Source organism: Dipodomys merriami, unplaced genomic scaffold (genome assembly GCF_024711535.1).
Source record: "Dipodomys merriami isolate MVZ:Mamm:240054 unplaced genomic scaffold, mDipMer1.0.p SCAF_1172, whole genome shotgun sequence".
Lineage (NCBI taxonomy): Eukaryota > Metazoa > Chordata > Mammalia > Rodentia > Heteromyidae > Dipodomys > Dipodomys merriami.
Genome location: NW_027202463.1, coordinates 80550 through 103895, shown reverse-complemented (window position 1 = coordinate 103895; position 23346 = coordinate 80550). Strand labels below are relative to the sequence as shown.

The window sequence follows — 23346 nt, the reverse complement described above, 5'->3', positions numbered from 1 at the left end:
AATAACAGTTTTCTAATACAGCTTCATCCCACTTTATCTCTCAGAGCCAATCATGCCTTGCTCTCTTATGCCCTGTGAGCATTTTTTTAAAACCTGTGAGCATTTTTTAAAACATTGTTTTCACTTGCAAAGAAGACAGTTAATAATGGGATTGGCACTGTACTAACACAAGTCTTACTCCCACAGGAGAGAGGCTGCAAGACCATGCAAGTGGGTCAGAGATGGATGGGGCTCACTCACACGTTACTAGGCAACTGTGCAAATGGGATGGAAGTGATATTGATACATAGGACTATGCCTTGGAAGTTCACTTGCTTCAAATCTCCAAGGCTACACTTCTCCTTTGCAACAATAAATAAATTGAAAGTGTTGAGAGAACATTCTCCTGCTTTCCAAAACAATTCTGGGGCCAATGAAAACACAACCCATGTTTCTGAATGCTGAAGGCTGCATTTAGGTTTATTTACTCCCCCTCTTTCTCATTCAACATAGGAGTTATCAACCTCTCTATTTCTCAAGGTCTTGAATATCTCCAAGCCCTACCTTTGGGAATCACGAGCAAGCTTGAGGGATGGATGGAAGAAAAGAAGAAAATTAGAGGCATGGTAGAGGCAATTGGGGAAAAGAAGAAAATTAGAGGCATGGTAGAGGCAATTGGGGCTAAAAGGCCATTGAAGAATGGAGGTTGGAGTGAAGATAAGAATAAGAGAGAGTAAGAGAAAGACTGATGAAGAAATATGCATATTTTAGAGGTAGAAAGATGGGATGAAGACTCATTTTTCCACCAATGTTTACTGCTGTTAGTTTGAAGAGACATTGGGGAGTTGTGGCAAATCTGCCTCTCTCTCTGTCCCTTTGTTTCCTAATATGGTAGCTACTTAAGAGGAGATTTTTCTCTTAGGTAGCTTTGTGTCTGAGCTTCCCTCCATATTCCTTCATGAAGGAGTTAGGCCTCCCTGGCTAGGTAAAGGATAACAGCAAGGACCAGCTCCAATAGGGGAGAGAGATGATTCAACAAGATGCCTGAGGAGAAGGACCCAGCAAGATGATGCATGCAAATCTCACAATGCAGTAATGACTCAGTAGAGACAGAGAAACCAAGGAGACTCCCTACAGCACTCCCTATACCCTATCTAACCCTATACCCACCAACTGGACCAGGCCATGCCTCAGAGGGAGAAGCTAAGACCCTATACATAAGGGACAGGTACAGGCAGGATGGAGATGCGATAAGGCTCCCGGATCCATTCTTTTGTTGTTGTTGTTGTTGGTCATGGGGCTTGAACTCTGGGCCTGAGCACTGTCCCTCAGCTCTTCAGCTCAAGGCTAGTGCTCTACCACTTGAGCTACAGCACCACTTCTGGTTTTCTAGTGGTGCAATGGAGATAAGAGTTTCTCCGACTTTCGTGCCCAGCCTGGCTTTGAACCTGGATCCTTAGATTTCAGCCTCCTGAGTAAGTATAAAATTACAGGTGTGATCCACCAGTGCCTGCCTCAAATTATATTTTAGCAGGATTTCCTTATGATATTATGATATTATTTAGTTCTCATAATCACTGGATATTACAGTCTCCTAGTTTTATAACTTTGCCTTGGAGATGTTGTGTCTCAAAGATGTTAAAATTCTCAAGGTCTCACCCTGACAAAGTCACTGCTATAGTTTGGGTATTGAATGTGCTAAGGATTTCATCTCTAAAACACCAGTACTGGAGATATTAGGGGCCCTTTAAGAGTTGAGTCTTTATGGGCAGGTCTTCAGGTCAAGAGCTTCCTGCTCCCCTATTCTGCCTGTCATCTGAGCATCTTCTCTGACACATGTTCCTATCAGGATATGCAATCTTTGCCAGAGGCTCAAAGCAAGAGACTACTTGACCTTGGACTAGAACCCACAAACTGTGGGTAGCTAAGGGAACTTTTCAGTTATAAGCTAATTGCTTCAAGTATGTTACTGTAGTAAAGCAAAGCTGACCAATACAACCATGGCGATAAAACACACTCCCCTTCTTTTTGTTTGTTATTAGTCATGAACTTGAACTCAGAACCTGGAGTCTGTCCCAGAGCTCTTTTGCTCAAGGCCAGCTCTCTACCACTTTGAGCCATAGGTCCACTTCTCTGGTGGTTTGCTGGAAATAGAGTCTCATGGATTTTTGCTGCCTGAGCTGGCTTCAAATAGTGATTCTCAGATCTCAGCCTTGTGAGTAGCTAGGATTACAGAATGAGCCATTGGCTCCCAGTTCTTTTTCAAGCCAGAGCTTTAGACTAAGTTTTGTTTCCAACTCAAAGGAATCCTCTACACCTGCATCTTGTCACTCTTAGCAATCTGTCCTCCAGCTAAATAAAGGATTGTGAGGAGAAGAAACTTGTGATTCACGTCAGAGTTCACCAGAAAACCATGAAGAATGGAAAATAGAGGATTAGAGACAAGGTTATAAATACTAACCTTTACCTTGCTCATGTAATTGTAACCCCTCTGTACGGTATTTTCACAATAAAAAAAAAAGAAATAGAAATACTAACCTTGTATTTCCCTACTTACTACTTTTTGCCTCCACAGCAATTTTTCTTTGTAAGTTTAGATGTAATTTGATAGCACTGTATCTTGACTCTTAATGATTGATCATTGATTTTTTTTTAAAAAAAGTCAAATGGACATCCCAGAGTTGTCAGAAGAGCTGAGGCTCTGTATTGAGTTGTAAAGGAGAATCTGTGACTCTGCTTGCCTTTGGTATTAAAGTAGGCAATCCTGCCATCTAGTGGACTTTGAATCAACTTCAGTTGAAAGTCTTCTGCAATTTAGGAGATTCTATTTTAAATAACAAGGGAAGCCTGGAGTTGCAGTTCATCTCTATAATCCTAGCTACTCAGGGGGCTAATCTCTGAGGATCATGGTTCAAAGCTTGCCTGGGCAGGAAGTCCTGAGACTCTTTATTTGTAAAGAAGAACAAGGAAAGTGGAAGCAGGGATGTAGCTCAAAGTAGTAGAGGGATACCCTGAAAAAAAATGGCTCAGGGACTATGCCCAGGCCCTGAATTCAAACCCCACGATCGACAAAACAAACAAAAAAGCCCCCAAAATGTAGGAATGGCCTTGTGGGAAAAATATCACTTCTTTCATGTTTCAGCTCTACAAGGAGGAGTAAATGTGAACCTGGCACCCTTGCTTGCCACTGGAAACTTTGCCCATAATTACTAACACTCATGTTCGCTGGGCCCCTAAAATAAACACCAAAACAAAGATTATGTTTATCTTTCCTACAGACATTCCTAGTAACCAGAAAGAGTTTGCACATTACTAGTAGCAATCAGAAAATATTTGCTGAATAAACGTATGTGCTTAGGATAAGTAAATAAAAGAGATGGGAACAGGAGAGATTGCCAATGTCTCAAAGGGAAGAAAGTAAGTTTTGAAATTTTTGCTTTCTCAAACAGAGCAAACCTAGTCCCTGCAATTGCTGGGTGAACAGGGAGAAAAGAGCTTTATAAAGCAGCACTATCACTCACACCAAAAGCCCTGGGCTCACCAAAAGTCCCTGTCTCAGGTCTCCCAAGAGTCAGTTGTTGCCTATCTCTGACCAGCAGAGGGCAGTGCATGCTCGCTCAAGCCAGGGCTGAGTTCAGTCTGTACAATGTCATCTGACAGACTTTGTGTGCTCTTATTCCTTGGAGATGTGCTTATAACTGGGGAACAAGATTGCTTTCTAAGTATTGTATGGAAAACAAGTTGTGTTCTTGTTCTTTCGTTAAACAGTGATGCTGAGAATTGGGCTCAGTTCAATAGGGCTGACACTGACATAACACCCTGTATTGGGAAGTCAGTTTACAAATGACTTTCAGATTGGCAAAATCATCTGTACATAGAAGGTACCAGAGGCTTCAAATAGAAAATGGAGACTAGAGTCTCAGGTGCCCAGCTAGAACTTTCTTCTAGGTCCTTAGGCCTCTCTCCCAACAACACATGTACATTTTTTTTTCTTTTTTCTTTCTTTTTTTTTTTTTTTGCTTATGTGGTGCTGAGGAATCAAACCCAGGGCCTCAGGCATGCGCTCTACCACTGAGCCACCTTCCCAGCCCTCACATGTACGTTTCTTTGGCTGTAGATCTTTCTAGTCGTGTCTTGGCTCATTTTAGGGTCTTTGGAGTCAGGGTGGGTGAAGACCACCCCTCAGCCCCCACCCCTGCCTTTCTGTTGAAGGGTTGGTCACTTGCTTTGGAATTTAAATGTAGTCAATCTGAAATCATTTATATTATTTCCAAACCAAACAACAAAATGGGTAAGTTGTGTGAGGTTTGATTTTCACAAATATTTTTTTTGGAGGGGGGGTTGGTTCCAGTCGTGGGCCTGAACTCTGGGCCTCAGCACTGTCCCTCAGCTCTTCAGCTCAAGGCTAGTGCTCTACAACTTGAGCCACAGTGCCACTTCTGGCTTTCTTTTTCTTTTTTTTTCTTTTTTTCCCCCTGCTTATGTGGTGCTGAGGAATTGAACCCAGGGCCTCATGCATGCAAGCAAGCACTCTACCACTGAGCCACCTTCCCAGACGGTTTCACAAATATATTTTTAGTGATTTTGGTGGTGGTGGTGTGGGGCTTGAACTTGAGGCCATGATGCTGTCCCTGAGCTCTTTAGCTCAAGGTTAATGCTCAACTACTTTAAGCCACAGCTCAACTCCCAGGTATTTGGTCATTAACTAGAGAAAAGACTCTCATGCAAGTTCCTACCAAGGCAAGATTCCATGAGCCATCAGACTCCAGTGAAGGAATACTTGTTTTTTTGTTGTTGTTGTTGTTATTTGTTTCTTTTTGTCTGCATGTACTTCCATTTACGGTAGCACCACTCACAATAAAGATAGGGAATCAATCAAGTGTACATCATTGGACCAATAAAAAGAGAGCATATACATTCAGTGGAATGTTATTCAGCCTTAAGTAAAAAATAAATAAATAAATAAAATAAAATCAGGTTCACGCCTGTAATCCTATCAATTCAGGAAGCTGAGATCTGAAGATCAAAGTTCAAAGTCAGCCTGGGAAGAAATGTCCATGAGATTCTTTTCTCCAATTAACCTCCAGAAAACCAGAAGCAGATCTATGGTTCAAAATGGTAGAGTGATAGTGAGACAGTGCCCTAGACCCATGTTCAAACAAATAAAAAGAAAACAATTTCAACAATATAAATTGCACAGTAGAACACTAAGCTTCAAGAAATAATGCAAAGCCGGGTGCTGGTAGCTCACACCTATAACCCTAGCTACTTAGGAGGCTGAGATCTGAGGATCACGGTTCAAAGCCAGCCAGGCAGGAAAGCCCTTGAGACTCTTATCTCCAATAAACTACTATAAAACAAGAAGTGGCATTGTAGTTCAAGCAGTAGAGTGCTTGCCATGAGCTGAAGAGTGCAAGGACAGTGACCAGGCTCAGAGTTCAAGCCCCACAACTGACAATAAAAGAAGAAAAAAAAAAGAAATAATGCAGGTACAGAAACACCAATATCAGACACACCCTTTTATATTTGAAGATTAAGAAATGTAGCTTTAGAGCAGACAGAAAAACCATAGGACACTGCTGAAGCATTGCTCATAGTCCTCCTTCAGTGAAGGGCAGAGCCTGAGGCTCCCGTGCCTTTTCTGATCCTGTCTCTTACCACTAAGCGCAGGCTTCCTCGCTGCAGCCATACTGGCATTTGTACTGTTCTGCAGCAGCCCAGGATAACCTGTGCCAGGCTGGGGGCCACTGTTATTCTACTGCCTGGAATGCTCTTCCCCAGACACCCAGCTGCTCATCCCCCATCCTCCCCCACTCCCACCCACCAAAGAGATCTACTCTATGATACCCTGCTCAAAAATACAACCTTGTGCACATGCATGCACACACACACATGGGTGCAGACACATACAGAATATTCCCACCACTCATCCTTTCTGCCTTACATCATCCTTCTGATGTATTCTCTTTATTACTTATGTAAATCTGGGTAAAGTCTTTCTCCATGCTTGAGTGTAAACTCACAAGGAGAGATATTTTTGTGCTGTTCTCAGCATTGTGTCAGTCTTCAGCATGATGTCTCTCACCCTGTGGTCACTCAGCAAATGTCCATTGAATGAAGGCCTACCCATTCCCTTACACACTTATTTGACAAGTGTCCTGTTGCACATGGTCAAAGCTCTTTCCCACTGCTTTCTTATGACTCCCTTCCACAGCCCTTCTCACCCTTGCCTTGTGGTCTCCTCACCTGTGTTTCCATGCCCTTTGCCTGAAGCCTTGTGCACCTCAATCTCACACATGGAGATGGTGTGCACACACCAGCTCAATGGCTCCTCCTCTGGGAAGCTTTTCCATCCCACACTGGCTCCTCCCTCTTCAGTTCTTCCAAGTCTTTCCTCCAGCCCTGGTCCCATCCTGCTGGTTAGAAGCCTATGTAATGATCTGTGTGATATTCTAGCTAAGCTGTGGGAGCCTCATTCTCTGGGGCAACTTTTGGTCCTATCTCCTTCACCTACTGAGCCAAATGTACTCCAACTGTTCCACAAAGGTTTAGGAGTGTTCTAGCATGCGTGTGCATCAGACTATCCATTGAAAAGTCAAAGGTAGACCTGAGTTTTGGACAGTGAGCTCACCTTGCCCCTTAAGACAAGACTGGCATGGAATCATAAAATGACTTGCCTCCTGCTTGGCATACTGCCCCTCTCCCCCATCTCCACAATACAACTCAACACTGAAATCACAGCAGCGAAGAGGCACACTCTCTACTGCACTAGGACTACAAGACACTAGCCTCTTAAGCCAAACCCACAGATGTGAATTGAAGCCCACTCCCTCACTCTGAGCCTCAACTGCAGCTTTTGGGGCAGCAAGGCCTTGTCTCCTGGAAGTCTCTGCCTCACTCTGAGGAGATCATTTGACACATCTAGCTCTGCATTGAGAGCTGAACTTGAAGGAAGAAAAGAGCACATTTTCCTTCCTAATTCCCTCTCGACGTGCACATCAGGTTGGGTTTTAAGGAGGCTGATTCCCAGAGGAATTCCTGACCAGCCATCTGCTTGTGTGCTTCTGAGACATCTTGGTAAAGAGAGACGGAAGCTGTTAATCAATCATGCAAAGGGAGCTGCTTGCTCTTTCACTAGGAAATGGGAGTGCACATGTCCTTGAGTGTGCACATGTTCTGATATTCTAAGGGTCTTGATACACTTGCACTATACATGTCCTTCTCTCCCTGTCCATTCTGCACAGCAGACTAACACCACCTTCCTTCCACACCCATTTTAATGTGTCACTGACACAGCTGTCCTTCAGATAAGTACACAAATACCTTTCATAACAACAGAGAAACAAACCTGTGCCACAAGAGATTAGCAAAGTCAAGTGCACTGCCTGATGCTGGAGGCTATGTAATCGTAACTATCCTAGAAGCTACCTGGATTGCAGTGACAGCCAGTCTAGGAAGACTCCATCATCAATTAACTAGAAAAATGCAGACCTGGAGGTGTGACTCAAGTGGTAGAGCACCAGGCATGAACATGCAAATTGAAAGAAGGAGAGAAAGAAAAAGAAAGACTGAGACAGAGAGATGAAAGACAGAGAAATGGAAAGAGTTAGAGACAGATTCAAGAACAGGAAGAGAGAGAGAGAGGTAAGAGAAGAGGGAGATGAGAGGAAGAAGATGAGGGGAAGGAAAAGTAGACTAAGAGACGGTATGAGGTAGAAGAAGAGGAGGGAAGAGATAGTAGAGAGGGGGAAAGACGGGGAAAGGTGAAAGAGGAAAGTGATGGAAAAGGAAGCAGAGAGAGAATTAAGAAAAAAAGCACAGAGATAAAGACTTGGTACGAGCAAACACTCACAAACATATACACACAACAAAGAAACAAAAGGAAAAAAATAAAAGGCATGGAAACATCATGGAATTTAACAGTACTTCCCTCCCCACATACCCTCTTCACTGAACACTGGACCACGAGGAATTCAGGATTCCTCAGCTCCCTTCATGACCTTCCACCTCTCAGTTCTCCTTCAGCATTAGTGTCAACCCTGTCATTCACCAGGTGCCTATCCTTTACCCTCTTTAGCCCTCACTGCTTCTATCACCAGAATCCCACCTCATTCTTTGAGGGGAGATCTGCTCCCCAAATAACCCTGAACTGCACTTGTCCACCAGGAGACCCAGTCCTCCTCTTGCTACAAATCTCATCAGTTAGCTCTGCAGGCTCAGCCTCCTAACCCCAATGTATACAGAGCAAAGTCCAGCTGTGCCCAACTCCTCCCCATCACACACTTGTCACCCAAGACAGCATCAGCCTTCAGCACTTCCTCTGTGTGGAAATCTAATAGCCCTGGATGAACCAACGCAAATAAGACAGTGGTGGAGAGTCACATCCAATCTTACTGAATCTCCACTCATGTCCAGAAGTAGTCATCCCAGGCAGGGTCCATCCTCAGACCAAGTTCACAGAGGCCTGGTCCATCCACAGGCACCACTATACCTCCGTGTTCTCTCAGGTCTCCTGCTCCTTCAGAGGTTTCTCCAGCTCTCACTGAAAGGAAGAGAACATATTTTAATTAATATACTTTGTGGTTCCAAAAATAGGCTCTACATGTTCACAGTGGTCTCATATGTGAAACTCAGCACTCACAACACTCTGTTTACCTGAGGAGAAAAATTGGGCTAACAGAGGAAGTTGCAATTACGACTTCAGGGTGTATTCATTAGGGTCTTTCAAATATGTGTTTTATCTTTTACCAATGTGAGCAAATAAATGAGAAATCGGGTTCTCCTGGATGATGGCTTTATGTTGGGATAGTGATGAGTAAAGGATTATAGAGAAAACACACACAGAAGAAACTGCATTGAAATGGAGGAAAGTGGGGCAGAAACCACTGTCATGGTACATGGAGACAGGTCTCATTTCTTTCCCAATGAAGACTTGCCCTTATGCTCCAACCCAGCCAGTGTAACTGGTGTGCTCAGGAGTTGGACCCAGTCATCTAGAGGCCACAGTAGGAGGAGCAGAGTCCAGGATGCCTCCTGACCCTCAGATCAATGGGCTTCAGCTCAAATGTAAATACAACAAATAAGTATATAAACATACAGGAAACCTACATGAAAGGTAAGGTGATTACCTGCTGTAGCATTTGGAACAAAACCACCTCAAGGACAAAGGTGAATGGTTGTCAGGTGAAGTCACCATGTGATCAAGCTGCAACCCCTACCACCTCTGAAGGTAAAGACACCTTCAGGCTACTTTTCCATTTTCCTTTCAGCCTGGGAAGGCCAGCTCAGTGTCAGATGTACTTTGACCAGAAGCTCGGCTGCAGAATCCTGTAGCACCAGGCACTTGGCCTGAGTGTGCTACACGGGGACTATGCCAGGCATGCTGGGCTCATAGCACTAGTCATGCCTCCTGAAATGAGTGAACTAGTGTGTAAAGGACTGGTAAATAGTCACAAGAATCAAGTCTGTGTGAGAGCTTGGAGGACTACTACTCTTCCATGTAGCCTAGCGGACCATTGCCAAGGCCACTGGGCACATGGGAGGATGCTGCTACTGCTACCTTGGCAACCATGTGGTAACCATGAGGACATCGACCAGAGACAGGGAGAGAAGGGGAGAGACAGACCGACAGACAGACACAGAGACAGAGAGACAGAGACAGAGACAGACAGATACAGAGCAATAGAGAGAATGGGTTGATCAGGCAGTTTGAATCTCTTGGCAAGTATAAATTTTACAGACATGACAAAATTTCATGAAACCAAAAAACAAAATTAAGAGCTAATCCCCAAATAATGTACCTATAAAAGCTTGTTTTTTAAAAGATGGTTTGACTGTAGCCCAGGCTTGCCTTGAACTCAAGAGCCTTCTGCATTTGCCTTCTAAATACTGGGATTACAGGTTTGCACTACCAGTCCATCATAAAAAGATCATCTTCCATCCTGAGGCTATCCAGGTGTACATCAAGGGTTGCACCTCTTAGAACATGCTCTTGTGACAGGAAATTCCAAAGGATTTCATAGCTCTGGGTCAGATGCTACTATAACTCAGGAAATGACTAAGGTCTTAGGAGCTCTGATTGAGGAACCAGGGTCAATGACCAAATAGTAGAGCAAAAGATCCTACTACCACCCCTGTTACTCAGGAAAGCATGAGTGTTTTTGGATTTCTATGTCAAGAACCATAGAAAAAGGCCAAATACATTTACATCACTGGCAATCACAGGAGATTGTTTACAAACAGAATGAATTACTCAGTAAGTCATCCTATCAAGGGTAATAGGTTTCTTGGTAGTTACAAATATGGAAAAGGAAAAAAAACTGGAAGAATATTTGGGGTGAGATTGCAGTTGGAGGTGTCAGTGTGAACTCATGATTTTGAGTATATATAGATGGATATATATACATAGATTGGTGTACAAATCAGAAGTTGAGACACTCAGGAGGCTAAGAGCTTGAACACTGAAGTTTGAGACTAGTCCAGGCAGGAAAGTTTATTAGATTTCACCTCCAAACTAACCAGCAAAAAGCAGGGCTTAAAGGGGGGCTCAATTACTAGGACCCAAGCAAAGCAAGCAAGAGGTTCTGAGTTTACATTTCTTTACTACTAAAAGAAATTAATATAAATTTAAATGTGTATATGTGTAAATATACATGTATGGGCTTGTATATATCAATGCACACCCATATACATGAATACATGTATTTTGTATATTCGTTTTATGTATTTTCCAGTTCTCTTCTCCAAAAGGGCCTAGGAACAATAACATCTCAAAAGCAAAGAACATACCTAATACTCAGATGTTGGTTTCTAAATGCCATCCAGCCACAGCTCCTGGATAATAGTTGATTCAAAGACTAGAGCATGGAAGGTACTAAATAAACATTGATCTTGTGTATGAGTGAAGAACAAAAGCACTAATGAGGGCTTAGGGGTAGAGTGCTTGCCTAGCATCCATGAAGCCCTGGGTTCTGCAGTGCCACATAAAGAGAAAAAGCTGGAAGTGGCACTGTGGCTCAAGAGGTAAAGTGCTAGCCTTAAGCAAATAAGCTCAGGGACAGTGCCCAGGCCCTGAGTTCAAGCCCCAGGATTGGCAAAAAAATAAAATTAAAATAAAATAAAAGCACTAATAAAGTCTGTTAGAAGGGGCTCGCACTGGCCAAGTCTGGAACCATCAAAACCATGACAGGAGTGGAATTACAACCCAATGCATTCAATAGGAATCCCTTAGCAAGTTCAAACATGAATAAATATGTAAATACATAAGCAAACTGTCAATGATGTGAGGAATGGGATATTTCCACAGCCTTATGTGTTTTCCCACACATCACTGAGTTACAAAGGGAGAGGAGAATTTTTTCAGTAGAAAAACTGGCAAATTTGGCCATCTTCAAGTGATCAAAATTACCTACTACACTCCCAAGACAAACTGATGTCTCCAGCCACCTGGTGGGATGCAGTGGGAGGCACACAGTGTCACTTCACGATAGTCCTGCAAGACCCAAGTCAAATCATGATAAAACTTCAGACAAGACTAAGTGGAAGTGGCATATAATCTTGAAAACATTCAATAAAAATCTTGAAAAATTTTCAAGATTGAAGAAGACTGCAGAGCCAGAACCAGAGCAGGCAATCTTGACTTCTGGATAGGATCTTTTCACTATCAAAACTATATCATGAGCCAGGCATCGGTGGCTTACGCCTGTAATCCTAGCTACTCAGAAAGCTGAAATCTAAGAATCATCATTCAAAGTCAGCCCAGGCAGGAAAGTCCATGAGACTCTTACTTCAAATATCCCTCAGAAAACCAGAAATGGAGCTGTGCCTCAAACTGGTAAAGCTCCAGCCTTGAGCTAAATGCTCAGGGACCTTTTACTGGTCCTAATTCAAGCACCAGAAAGGAACCAAAAAAAAAAAAAAAAGAAACCAACACTCAGACACTATGGATGGAACTGGAGGACACTCAATTTCATGAGAAACACCAATATCACACACACCCTTTCATATTTGAAGACTAAGAAATGTGGCTTTAGAGTAGACAGGAGAACCACAGGACAATGTTGAAGCATGGTGGGTCACCACTCTGCTCACAGCTTCCTTTGGTGTAGTGCAGAGCCTGTGCTGCCAAGAGGCTCCTGTGCCTTCTCTGATCCTGTCTCTCCCCACTGAGCCCAGGCTTCCTTGCTGCAACCACACTGGCATTTGCACTGTGCCAGCTGGGGGCCACTGCTATTCCAACTGCCTAGAATGCTTTTCCCCACACCCAGCTGCTCAGTCCCCTATACTTCCCCAAAACCCCCTTGCCAAAGAGGTCTACTCTGATACTCAAAAATACAACTTTGTGCACATGTACACACAACACACATCTGCAAACACACAAAAACACAGATTATTTCCAACACTCATCCTGATTCTTTCTGCCTTAATCTTCCTTTTCATATATACTATGTACTACTTTTGTAAGTTTGAGTATTCTCATTCTCCATGCTGAGTGTACTTCCTCAGTGAAGTACACTAATCTAATGCCCTGCTGAATGAATATCACAGTGGTGGAGGTTCATATCCAATCTTACTAAATTTCTGCTCATGTCCGCTTGTACTCATCTCCATCCACATGTTCCTATATTTTCATGTTTTCTTAAGTCTCTTACTCATTAAAAGTTTCTCCACCTCTAGTTGATAGAAAGGAAATTATTGTAATTCCTACATTTTTTGGTTCAAAAAATGGGCTCTGGAGGTTTATAGTGTGGCAATATTTGAAATTAAGCTTCCTACACACCATGTGCCCTAGGAAAATAATCAGGCCCTACTCTTCTTCCATGAGACCTAGAGGCTTCCCCTGGGAACTTCCAGGGAAAAGGAAGCACCATGCCCAAAGCCTGGTGCTCTGGGGAAGGGGGTGTCAACTGGAAGCATCTTTGGCGACTCAAAGGGTCTCTCCTAAGAATCTGACATCTCTCAGTGCTGAAACCCTTGTACTGTGGAAACGTAATTCTCTACCTCTCCATTCTCCACATGCAGCCCAACCCAACACCCTTTCCTTTCCCAAAATTTTATGAGTTGTCCCTCATACAAGTACACAAATTCCTTTTGTAATAACAGAGAAACCAATCTGTGCTGTACCAGATTCACAAAGTCTAGGTGCTGGAGGCTCACCTGTATAATCCTAACTACTGTACACACTGACACTGAGAAGACTGTAGATAAAGCCAGCCTGAGCAGACTCCATGTCCAACTCAGTAGAAAATCAGGCCTAGAAGAGTGACTCCACTGGTAAAACATCAGCCAGAAACACGCCCACACTCAAGAGAGAAAAAGGGAAAGAGGGGGCCTGAGGGGGAGAAGGAAAACAGACAGAGAGAAAAACAGAGGGACATGCATACATACCTAAACACAGAGAGACAAAGAGACAAATTCAAGAGAAAGGATTGAATGAGAAGGAATGAGATAGGGAGAAGAGAATGATTAGAGGGAGGAGAAGAGGAGAAGAATGAGGGTGTAAGAAAGGAGAGATTAGAGACAGTAGAGGGGAGGAGGGCCCAAGGAAAGGCCACAGAGGGAAAAGGAGACTGAGAAAGAGAAAAGAACAGAGTTCAAGCCAGCACATTCCCAAATGCATGCACACAACCAACAAAAAGACAATTAAAAAGCATTGAGAAATCATGGAAATTAATAGTACTTCCCTCCCCACCCACCCTCTCCACTGTACATTGTTCCATGAGGAGTTCAGCATTCCTTACATTCCTCCTCAGCTCTCTTTCAGCATCAGTATCAACCCTGTCTTAAACCAGTTATGCATCCTTTGCCTATTTGGACCCTTATTGCTTCTCTTGCCACAAATCCATCTCATTGTTTGAGAATAGCATTGCTCCTCAAATACCCCTGAGCAGTACCACTGACCCACCAGGAGCCCCAGCCCTCCTCTTGCTGCTATTCTCATCAGTCTACTCTGCAGGTTCAGCCGCCTGACCCAGTGTACACAGAGAAACGGCCAGATTTGCCCAACTCCTCCCCATCATACACTTGTCACCCAAAGGCAGCATGAATCCTCAACACTGCCTCTATGTGCAATTCTAATGCCCTGGGTGAACCAATACAAATATTCTAGTGTGAAGGCTCATATCTAATCTTACCGAATTTTTGTTCTTGTGGGAAGGCAGTCATCCCAGGCAGGGTCCATCCACGGGTGTGGTCCATATACAACCAAAGTCCATCCAGGCTATGTCCTTCCACAGATCCCAGTTTATCTCAATGATTCCTCAGGTCTCCTGTTCCTTGACCACCTCTAGCTGAACGGAAGGGAATATCTTTTAATTCATACACTTTGTGATTCCAAAAATGGCCTCTTGATGTTCAAATATTTAAAACTTGGCTCTGATAGCATTGTTGATTCCCCAAGGAGAAAAATTGGGCTCTGCTATTCTTCCATGAGGCCTAAAGTCTTTACCGGGAAACGGAAGCACCATGCCCAAGCTGGGTGCTTTGGGAAAGGGGGCCTCTCTGGGGACTCATAGAGTCTCTACTAAGAATCTGACACCTCTCAGCGCAATTGTACAGCACATATGTCGTCCTTCCCTGTCCATTTACACAAACCCATCACCCCCTTCCTTCCACAACCAATTGTAAGGTGACTCTACACAGCTATCCCTCACATAAATACACAAATGCCCTTTCAAAATAGAGAAAGCAACCTTTGCCACACCAGATTAACAAAGTCAATTGCATTCCCTGATGCTGTAAGCTCTTGTCTGTATTCCTACCTATCTCCCAAGATGATACCTTGAAGATTGCATTTACAGCAAGTCTGGGAAGACTCCATCTTCAAGTAAATAGAGAAATGCAAGCCTGGAAGTATAACTCAAGCAGGAGAGAACCAGACATATCCATGACAACTGAGAGAGAGAAAAAAGAGAAAGACAGAGAGGGAGAAAGGGAAAGAAGGAAAAAGGGAGAAGTGTAGAGAGAGAGGAAGAGTGAGGGAGGTGGAGGGAGAGAGAGACAGATTCAAGAGCAGGAAGAGAGGGAAAGGGAATGGTAGAGGGTAGTAGTGGAACAGCAAGAAGAGGAACAGGAGAAGTAGAATAGGAGTAGCTATGGGAGGAATGAAAACAAAGGAAGAGAAATGGTGGGCGGCAGCAGGGAGAAGGTGAGAAAAGTGGAGAGAGAACAGAGAAGGCAAAGGAAACAGCATAAGAAAAAAAGCACTGAGGTGTAGCAGCACACACTCACAAACACATACACACAACAGACAAAAGGAAAAAAAAAAGAATAGTGATCAAGAAGTCTTACAAATCAACAGTTAATTCCTTCCCACCCACTTTCTTCACTGAAAAATGGCCCATGTGGAATTCAGGATTCCTCAGCTCCCTTCTTAATTTGCCTCCTGTCATTTCTCCTTTACATTTAGTGTCCACCCTGTCATTTACTTTGTACCCATCTTTTCCCTCTTGTAGCCCTTATTGGGACTCTCACCAGAATCCCTTTTTGTTCTTTCAGGGGAGATCTGCTCCCAAATAGCTCTGAGCTGGACCACTGATCCTACCTACTGCAGAAAATCTCATCAGTCTGCTCTGCAGGCTTAGCCTCCTGACATCAGTGCACATATAGCAAAAGTCAGGTGTGCTCAAATCCTCCCTATAACACACTTGTCACCCAAGGGCAGACAGCATCAGCCTGAATCAAATCCTCTCTGTGGAAATCTCATGGCCCTGACTAAACCAACACAAATAGCCCAGTGGTAGAGGTCATATCAACCTTACCAAATTTTTGCTACTGTCCAGATGCAGTCATCCCAGGCAGGGTCCATCCAGTGGCACCACTGTATCTCCATACTTTCTCAGGAATGCTGCTCCTTCACAGGTTTCTCTACCTCTACGATCAAGGAAGGAATATTATTCTACTTCATATTTTTAGCCAGTCTAAACAGTGGCTCTGGTTGGTCAGACTGTTCTCTTATTTGAAACTCAGCCAACCCAGCCTTCTGGTTCCCCTTAGAGAAAATGGGGACTCATGGGAGGAGTTGCCATTCAAAACAACCTGTCTTAGTAATAGGGTCTCTTTGATTGTGAGCAAATAAACAACTCTGAAAGAAGAGATGCTTGGATGAAGGTTTTATGTTGGGATAATGATGAGATTTAGAGAGAAATTACACAAGCAGGAAAGTGCATTTAAATGGAGGAAAGTAAGGGCAGAAACCATTGATAGTGCATTGGGTGAATGGAGACAGGTACCTCTCCATTCGCAGTGAAGATTTGCCTTTGTACTCCAACCCAGCCAGTGTAAGTAGTGTGCTCAGTAGTTGTACCCAGTCACCTAGAGACTGCGGAAGGAGAAACAGAGTCCAGGATGCTTCCTGCCCCTGAGATCCATGGATTCCTATACCACGAAGCTCAAGGGCCTCACTTTAAACCTAAATAAATAAACTAGCAATTGGGGACACAAGCAACCTACGTGAAAGGTGAGATGACCTGAAGCGTTTGGGACAAAAACACCTTAGTGTTCAGAGGACCAAGGGAAAAGGTTGTTCAATAAAGTGACAATACTATTAAGTAAGGGATCGATGTGTAAATGCCCAGCTCAGAAAGTACAGCAGATTGAGGCCACCTTTCAACTTATCTTTCAGCATTGGAAAGCCTTGGTGATGTCAGCTGTCCTTTCTCCGAAAGGAATCCCTGCCGGAGAATCCCCTAGCAGCCGTCACACAACCTGGCCATGCTGGACTGAGACCTCCACAGTGTGAACTTCCTGCATGACTCCTTTCCCACCTGCAGCTCTTCAATTCCACATCTCTCTGCTTTAGTTAGACTCACCCCGAAGATCTGAGTCTGGTGGCTTTCAACTGTGCTGTTTCAGAGTTCTGCACTGCTTTCTCTGGGACAGCTTTGCTCTCAATCTGTGAACATTACTTTGGGGCCTTCACACAGCAGCAAAGTCTGCGAAAAATGGTGACTATCCTGTTAGCCACCCTCCTCCAGCCCTGTCTAATGTTCCACCTGAGGTCTATGGCCTCCCCCTGAGGATGACCAGAGGGAAGACCATTTTCCACTGAGTGGAAACTGTCTAGTGTACCCGACCAGCTAAAAGAATCTGGGCCACAAATGAAGCTGGAACTGGAGCTCTGCAGGGTGTAGAGCAGAAGGACAGGCAGACTGGCACTTTGGGTTCTCTTCAGAGGTAACTGAAAATTTGAGGACAAGCTGAAGGTGTTACATCCTGCAGAATAGGTGGCTCTTTTTTTGTGGAGGAAGAGGGCTGGTGGGATTGTCCTCAGGAGGTGTGCATGGTGGACTAGCCAAAAGCATCATTTTTGATTCCACACTTCTGGTATTCTCCTTTATGTTTTCATGGATGAGCAGGTAGGTGCCATGGCTTCATTGAATGCTCTGTTCTTTCTTTTTAATACCAGCTACCGTGTACACCATGTTGCAAATGACTGTGACAATAACGGGGTCCAGCTTGCTGGGCAGTTGCTCATCAGGAAGCAGGCCAAATCCCACACTTAGGGCCAGCCATGGGTGCTCCATTATCTCCTCAATAGCAGGCCTCAGATTGAAGCCCACAGTCAGCAGTTTAGGAAGGAGATCACGTCCCATTGTAGTTGGTAAAGGGGACCGGTGTACCTGGCCTCTAGGATTTGTTTCCATATCTGTCATCTTATTCTCCTCAAATGGCAACTTTCCCGTTGTCATCATATACAAAAGCACAGCTAAGTCCCCAAATGTCCACCTTGTACCCACTGAACATGTTTTGTAGGATCATTTCAGAGGGGTGGAATAGTAAGGCTCCACAAACCCCCTTTAGCAACTGTCCTGGGGTCACCCTGAAACGCCAAAATCACTGACCTTAACATTGCCATTGGTGTTGAACAGGACGTTGTTGGCCGTCAGGTCTAGGAGTACAATTCAGTTCTCTTGAAGGTAGTGAATGGCACTCGTGATCTGTTTGAACAACCTCTTGGCTTCATACTGGAATAGGCGTATGCAAGGGGATTTATTGACTCCACCCCAAGAGATGGCCCTGAGTGGCCAGCTCAGTGACAAGGAGTCTTCATCCTCCATCACCTGGAATAATTGGATGATGTGTGGGTGACGTACACTTTTCACAATGGTTACTTCATTTTCTTTTTTCTGTTTGGTCTGATCGTGGGGACTGAACTCTGGGCCTGGGCACCGTCCCTCAGCTCTTCAGCTCAAGGCTAGCACTCTACCACTTGAGCCACAGGGCCACTTCTGGCTTTTTTCTTATGTGGTGCTGAGGAATCGAACCCAGAGCCCCAGGCATGCAAGGCAAACGCTCTACCACTGAGCCAACTTCCCACCTGCTACCTCGTTTTCTATCTCATGACTTTTCAGATCTTTCCTTGGGAGAACTTTGACTGCCACTGTGGTGTCAGTGAGGCAGTGATGGGCCAGCTTCTCATAGACACAGCTGCAGTAACCGATAATCTTTGTCAAGTTGTACTGTGCAATGACAGTGATCTCCCCCTCCCTGGGGGAGGAACTAAAGTTGTACATTAACACCTTGTCCCTGGGATGGCAAGTGATCAAGCTTAAGAATTACCTAAGATGATCTAAATGAAGTGGACAACTAACAAATCTTAAGAAACAGAAGGTAAACTACCAACAAACAAGTAAACACAACCCCCAGCTGAATAAATGAAATCCCCAAACCCAAACAACACAACTACCACTCCCCACACCCAAAGAAAGCAATCAAGTAGTTCTGAGTTAGTCCATCAGGTCACCGGAGTAAAAGCTCCCAGCACTGTAACTGAAAAAGCTGGAGAGCAGCTGCCTCATATGTACCCTGTTGGGCATACCTTCACAATGCTCTGTGATGTCAGGGGGAAATGGACCAATCACAAGTCAGGCCATTGACATCAGTGAGGAAGTGGACCAATCAGAGCCCAGTGCACACCTGCTGGCAGTTAGGTACTTGGTCCAGGAAGTCTGTTGCCAATGACACTGGGCACATGGCAGGATGCTCTTACTGCTACCATGGCAGCCATGTGGAAACCATGAGGACATTGGCCAGTGGCCCTCATGTTTCCTCGGGGTTGGGCATCCTAGGATGGCCATCCTAGGATGGCCCCTGTGAGAACATCACCCAGTGGGGTATTGATGAACCTCAGAGAGAGAGACAATCCATGGAGGCACAGTGAGAAGTGAACAAAAGAAGTTTATTTACACCAGAAAGGTGTCTTGAGACTACCTTGTCCTTTTAGATACCCAGAACCAAGAGCAGCCTCAATCACCAAACCTCCAAACCTCCAATAGGCAGTCCTGACACTCCAACTTTTATTGGTTGGTCTTCAAACCACCAATTAGTTGGTCTGCAAACCTCCAAACCTCAGATCCCCAAAGCCCCAAACCTCCAAACCTTCAAAGGGGAAGGCTTTTCCCTTTCTTCCCTTCCTCCCCCACATGTAGGCCTCTCCACTGTCCACAGGCCTCTCTAGAGGGAGGTCCCAAATGGCCTCCAGAGGAGGCCCTGAATGACCTCTAAAGGAGGCCCCAACAGGCCCTTCAAGGAGGCCCAGAGTGACCTCAGGAGGATGTTCCAAATGGCCCCTCAAGAAGTCCCTGAAGGACTGGTATGGTGGCTCAGTGGTAGAGCTCTTGCCTTGCATGCATAAGGCCCTGGGTTCAATTCCTCAGCACCACATAAGAAAAAAGCCAGAAGTGGCCCTGTGGCTCAAGTGCTAGCCTTGAGCTGAAGAGCTGAGGGACGGCGCCCAGGCCCAGAGTTCAGTCCCCACGACCAGACCAAACAGAAAAAAGCAAAAAGAAAAAAATCCATAAGTGGTGCTGTTGCTCAAGTGGTAGAGCGCTAGCTTTGAGCTGAAGAGCTGAGGGACAGTGCCCAGGCCCTGAGTTTAGGCCCCACGACCGGAACCCCCGCCCCCCCAAAAAAAGTCCCTGAATAGCTCCTCAAGAAGCCCCAAAGGACCTCTCAAGGAGGTCCCAAATGGCCCCTCAAGAAGCCCCAAATGGCCTCTCAGAGCTTGCCCTATCCTCCACAGGCCTGCCCTGCCCTACTGTGGCAGGCTTTCCCCTCTTGCCATCTCTCCCCCTCCACTCCCAATCCTCTCCTTCCTCCACACTCAATTCCTGCCTCAGGACTCCCGGTCTTTCCTTTACTCTCATCTCTTCAGAACCACTGGTCTCCTCCTTACTCCCCTCTCCACAAGAGACCAGGTGTCCTCAGGACTCCTCCCTCCTCCCTCCCAATGTGTTTTCCCCTAACTTCCCCCCTAGCCTTGGAGCATGCAGCCTATATACACCTAGAAAGGCTGCACCCCTGCCCCACTAATGGTATCAAACTGATATTCATGATCTTCCCCCAAGCAGCCCAAGTCCAATCCCAATAGTCAGCTCCCTATGTGCATGTCTCCAGGAGCATGCCCCTTCCCCTTTTGGTGGCCTGCTCTGCCCCTTTCAGTGGCATGCCCCAGCCATGGCATGCTCCTCCAGTGCCCCTTGGGGTGGTGACATCAGCCTCACAATGCCCTGCTCTGTCCAGTGGCTGGGTCTGTGGAGTTGTGAGGCTTGACTCTTGATGCTGCTCCCCCTCCAGCAGGCTGGACCATGGGGCCACACTATTGTGCCCCACTGATTCCCTGGGTCCCACGGGTTATTACAGACGCTATCCTTGTACAGAAATTATAACACTGTCCTTTTCACATAGCACGGTCTACATCTAATTGCAAGAGCCTGAGATAAGGAGACTTTGTAAAGATTCAACTCAAAAATTTCTTTCCACTTGAGAAGAGAGACAAGACATCCAAGATGAAGTCATAGTTTTGTCCACATCTGCCATTCTCATTTCTGATTCCAGTTTGTATGGGTCCCTGTGCTGCTTTGTACCTCTTTTTATTGTTTTTGATTCACTTACTCCCTTTTTTAAATCTTTATTTATCCCTCACAGGTTAGAAATAAAGTATCTTGCTTTTATATCTTTTAGTACCGTTGTCTTGAATTTTAATATATCTATAATTGTTCTAATAAAAACCATACACAAAGTATGTCTATCTCAGAAGCAGACTTCTATTTTATGGACCTGAAGTTTATTCTACTTGAGAGGTCTTTTATTCTTTATTTCATTTAGTTATTCATTTATTTTTGGCCATGGAGCTTGAACTCTGGACCTGGGTGCTGTCCCTCAGTTCTTCAGCTAAAGCCTAGCACTCTACCACTTGAGCCACAGTGCCACTTCTGGTTTTCTGGTAGTTTATTGGAGATAACAGTCACATGGACTTTCCTACCTTGGCAAGCATTGAACTGCTATCCTCTCATCTCAGCCTCTTGAGTAGCTAGGATTGTAGGCATGAGGAACCACTACTCAGCAACTTGACAGGTCTTTTTAAGGGAAAAGAATTATTGATGTGTCAGGCACTGGTGGCTCTCATCTGTAATTCTACCTACACAGGAGGCTGAGATCTCAGGATTTCGGTTTGAATTCTGACTGGGCAGAAAAGTCCATGAGACTCTTCTTGACAATGACAAGATAACCTCGTGTCCATATGCCTCAAAATGGTTGAGGGATAGCCTTAAGCAAAAAAGCTCAGGGACAGCACCCAAGCCCTATGTTCCAGGTCAAGGACTGGCAACAACAACAGCATTAAAAAGGAGATGGGTGTAATAAAGCCATATTCACAAACACAGAATGCAGAAGGCAGAGGCAGGAGGTTCAGAGATTGAGGCCATCTTGGCCTTTATAGTGAGTTACAGTCCAATCTGGGCTACATAGCAAGACCTAGTTCCAAAAAAATCCCTCTTACCCTAAAACACCCAGGAGTTACAGTCCAACCTGGGCTACCTAGCAAGACCTAGTTCCAAAAAAATCCCTCTTACCCTAAAACTCCCAGGAAGTTCACTTATAGATGAATCTCAGAGAGCTGTTCTTCCATAAACCTATTTCATTTTGTCACATATTGACACCTACTACTTTATTCTTTCTTTTTATAAAAGTCTCCATAAGTAGTTGCTGACATTTATCATTGTTGGGTCATACATGAGGGTTATTTATACATCCCAAAATACTTTGTCCCTATTCTTTGTTCTTTGAATTCTCTCCCTCCTTTCTTTCCTCTGTTTACCCTTCCTTTTCTTTACTAGTTCCTCCTTTTCTCTTCATTTGCTTGTTGCCCTTATTCCTCCCTTTAGTCTGTCCCTTCCTTCCTTTCTGAGATAGAATTGGGTGATATAGTGCAAGCTGTTCTGGAATTTATGTTCTTCCTGCCTCAGCATTCTGAATGGCAGTACTACAGGAGTACACTGGCATGACTGGAAAGTTCCCAAAGGGAGAGAATACTGGATCATTATCTTTTTTCCATAAAGTTCTCCCTAGATTCCCTAGACTCTTCACACACATGAGGCTGTTTCATGTCTTATTTGTCTCTTAGGCTCTTTTCTGAATTTCCTTTTGGTTTCCTGTCCCATTCAGTGGCCCTTAGCCTTGGAGTGGTTCCAACCAGTGTCAGGCATACCCAACCCTCTCTGAGACAAAGTAGCTTGGGCACAGGCTCATTCAGGCACCGAATATGACAGAGCATAGATGAAATGTAGATTGTCCCTTCCTTTCAGGACCCATAAGCCATTAGCTGAGCAGATCCCCTTAAGGGAACACACTCTGAAAGGAAGTTCCAGGTCAAAACCATACTAATCTCAACAATCCCCTGCAATCTCTCATTTTTCAGATAAGGCCATATCTAGTTATTATTTCTAGTGAATAGAACATGGTAGAAATGAGAGATATCATTTCTCAGATTGCAATATAAATAGCTGTTGCTCTCACAGTAGGATTTCTCTCTCTTGCTCTCTCTTGCTCTCTCCTTCTCTCTCTCATTCTCCTATACCCTTTGCTCTGGGTGAAACAAATGCATGTGTGAGCAGTGTATGAGAAGGCCCCAGAACAAGGAGCTGCAGCTTCCAGATGACAGTTGGAAGACATGAGTGGGAAATAGTCAAGCCTGGAAATGACTCTGACTTAAGTCCAGGTTTTGAATCTATCTCTTTTGGTTTCTGAATAATAATCAGCTGGGCACAACTTCCCCAATGAGAAAATAATACCCAAAGGCGGCAGGTGGCCATTCCTATAGACTATGCAGAAACCATGTCCTGAATGGCAAAAAGTAGACTTTTTCCCTAGTCTGTGATGCCTCAGCAGAAAGTGCCCTCCAGTTAAGTCTCTCATTCTTATCATGCAACAAAACCAGTCTGCTGCATCTTTCCACTGCAGATGAGTGCCCTGCAGTGATTTAAACCATGGTCAGAAAGAGGATGGGACCACCTTGGTAAAATGTATCCAGCTGTAACAAGGTCAGTAACAGGGGATGGTACATTCTCAACTCCCTTTACTGCATGCAGG

General features: G+C 44.6%; 1 long non-coding RNA gene across 2 annotated transcripts; it reads right to left on the bottom strand.

Annotated features, from left to right (window-relative positions):
- Nucleotides 1–7051: 7051 nt before the first annotated feature.
- LOC138822911 (uncharacterized) lies at nt 7052–18030 on the bottom strand. Of its 2 annotated transcripts, XR_011370680.1 has the most exons (4): nt 17820–18030; nt 15738–15849; nt 14112–14267; nt 7052–8521 (listed from the first exon to the last, which is right to left on the bottom strand). It is a non-coding gene; the product is annotated as an uncharacterized lncRNA (long non-coding RNA). The 2 variants fall into 2 exon arrangements; XR_011370681.1 differs by lacking the exons at nt 15738–15849; nt 17820–18030 and adding an exon at nt 14758–15699.
- Between the last annotated feature and the right edge of the window lie 5316 nt (nt 18031–23346).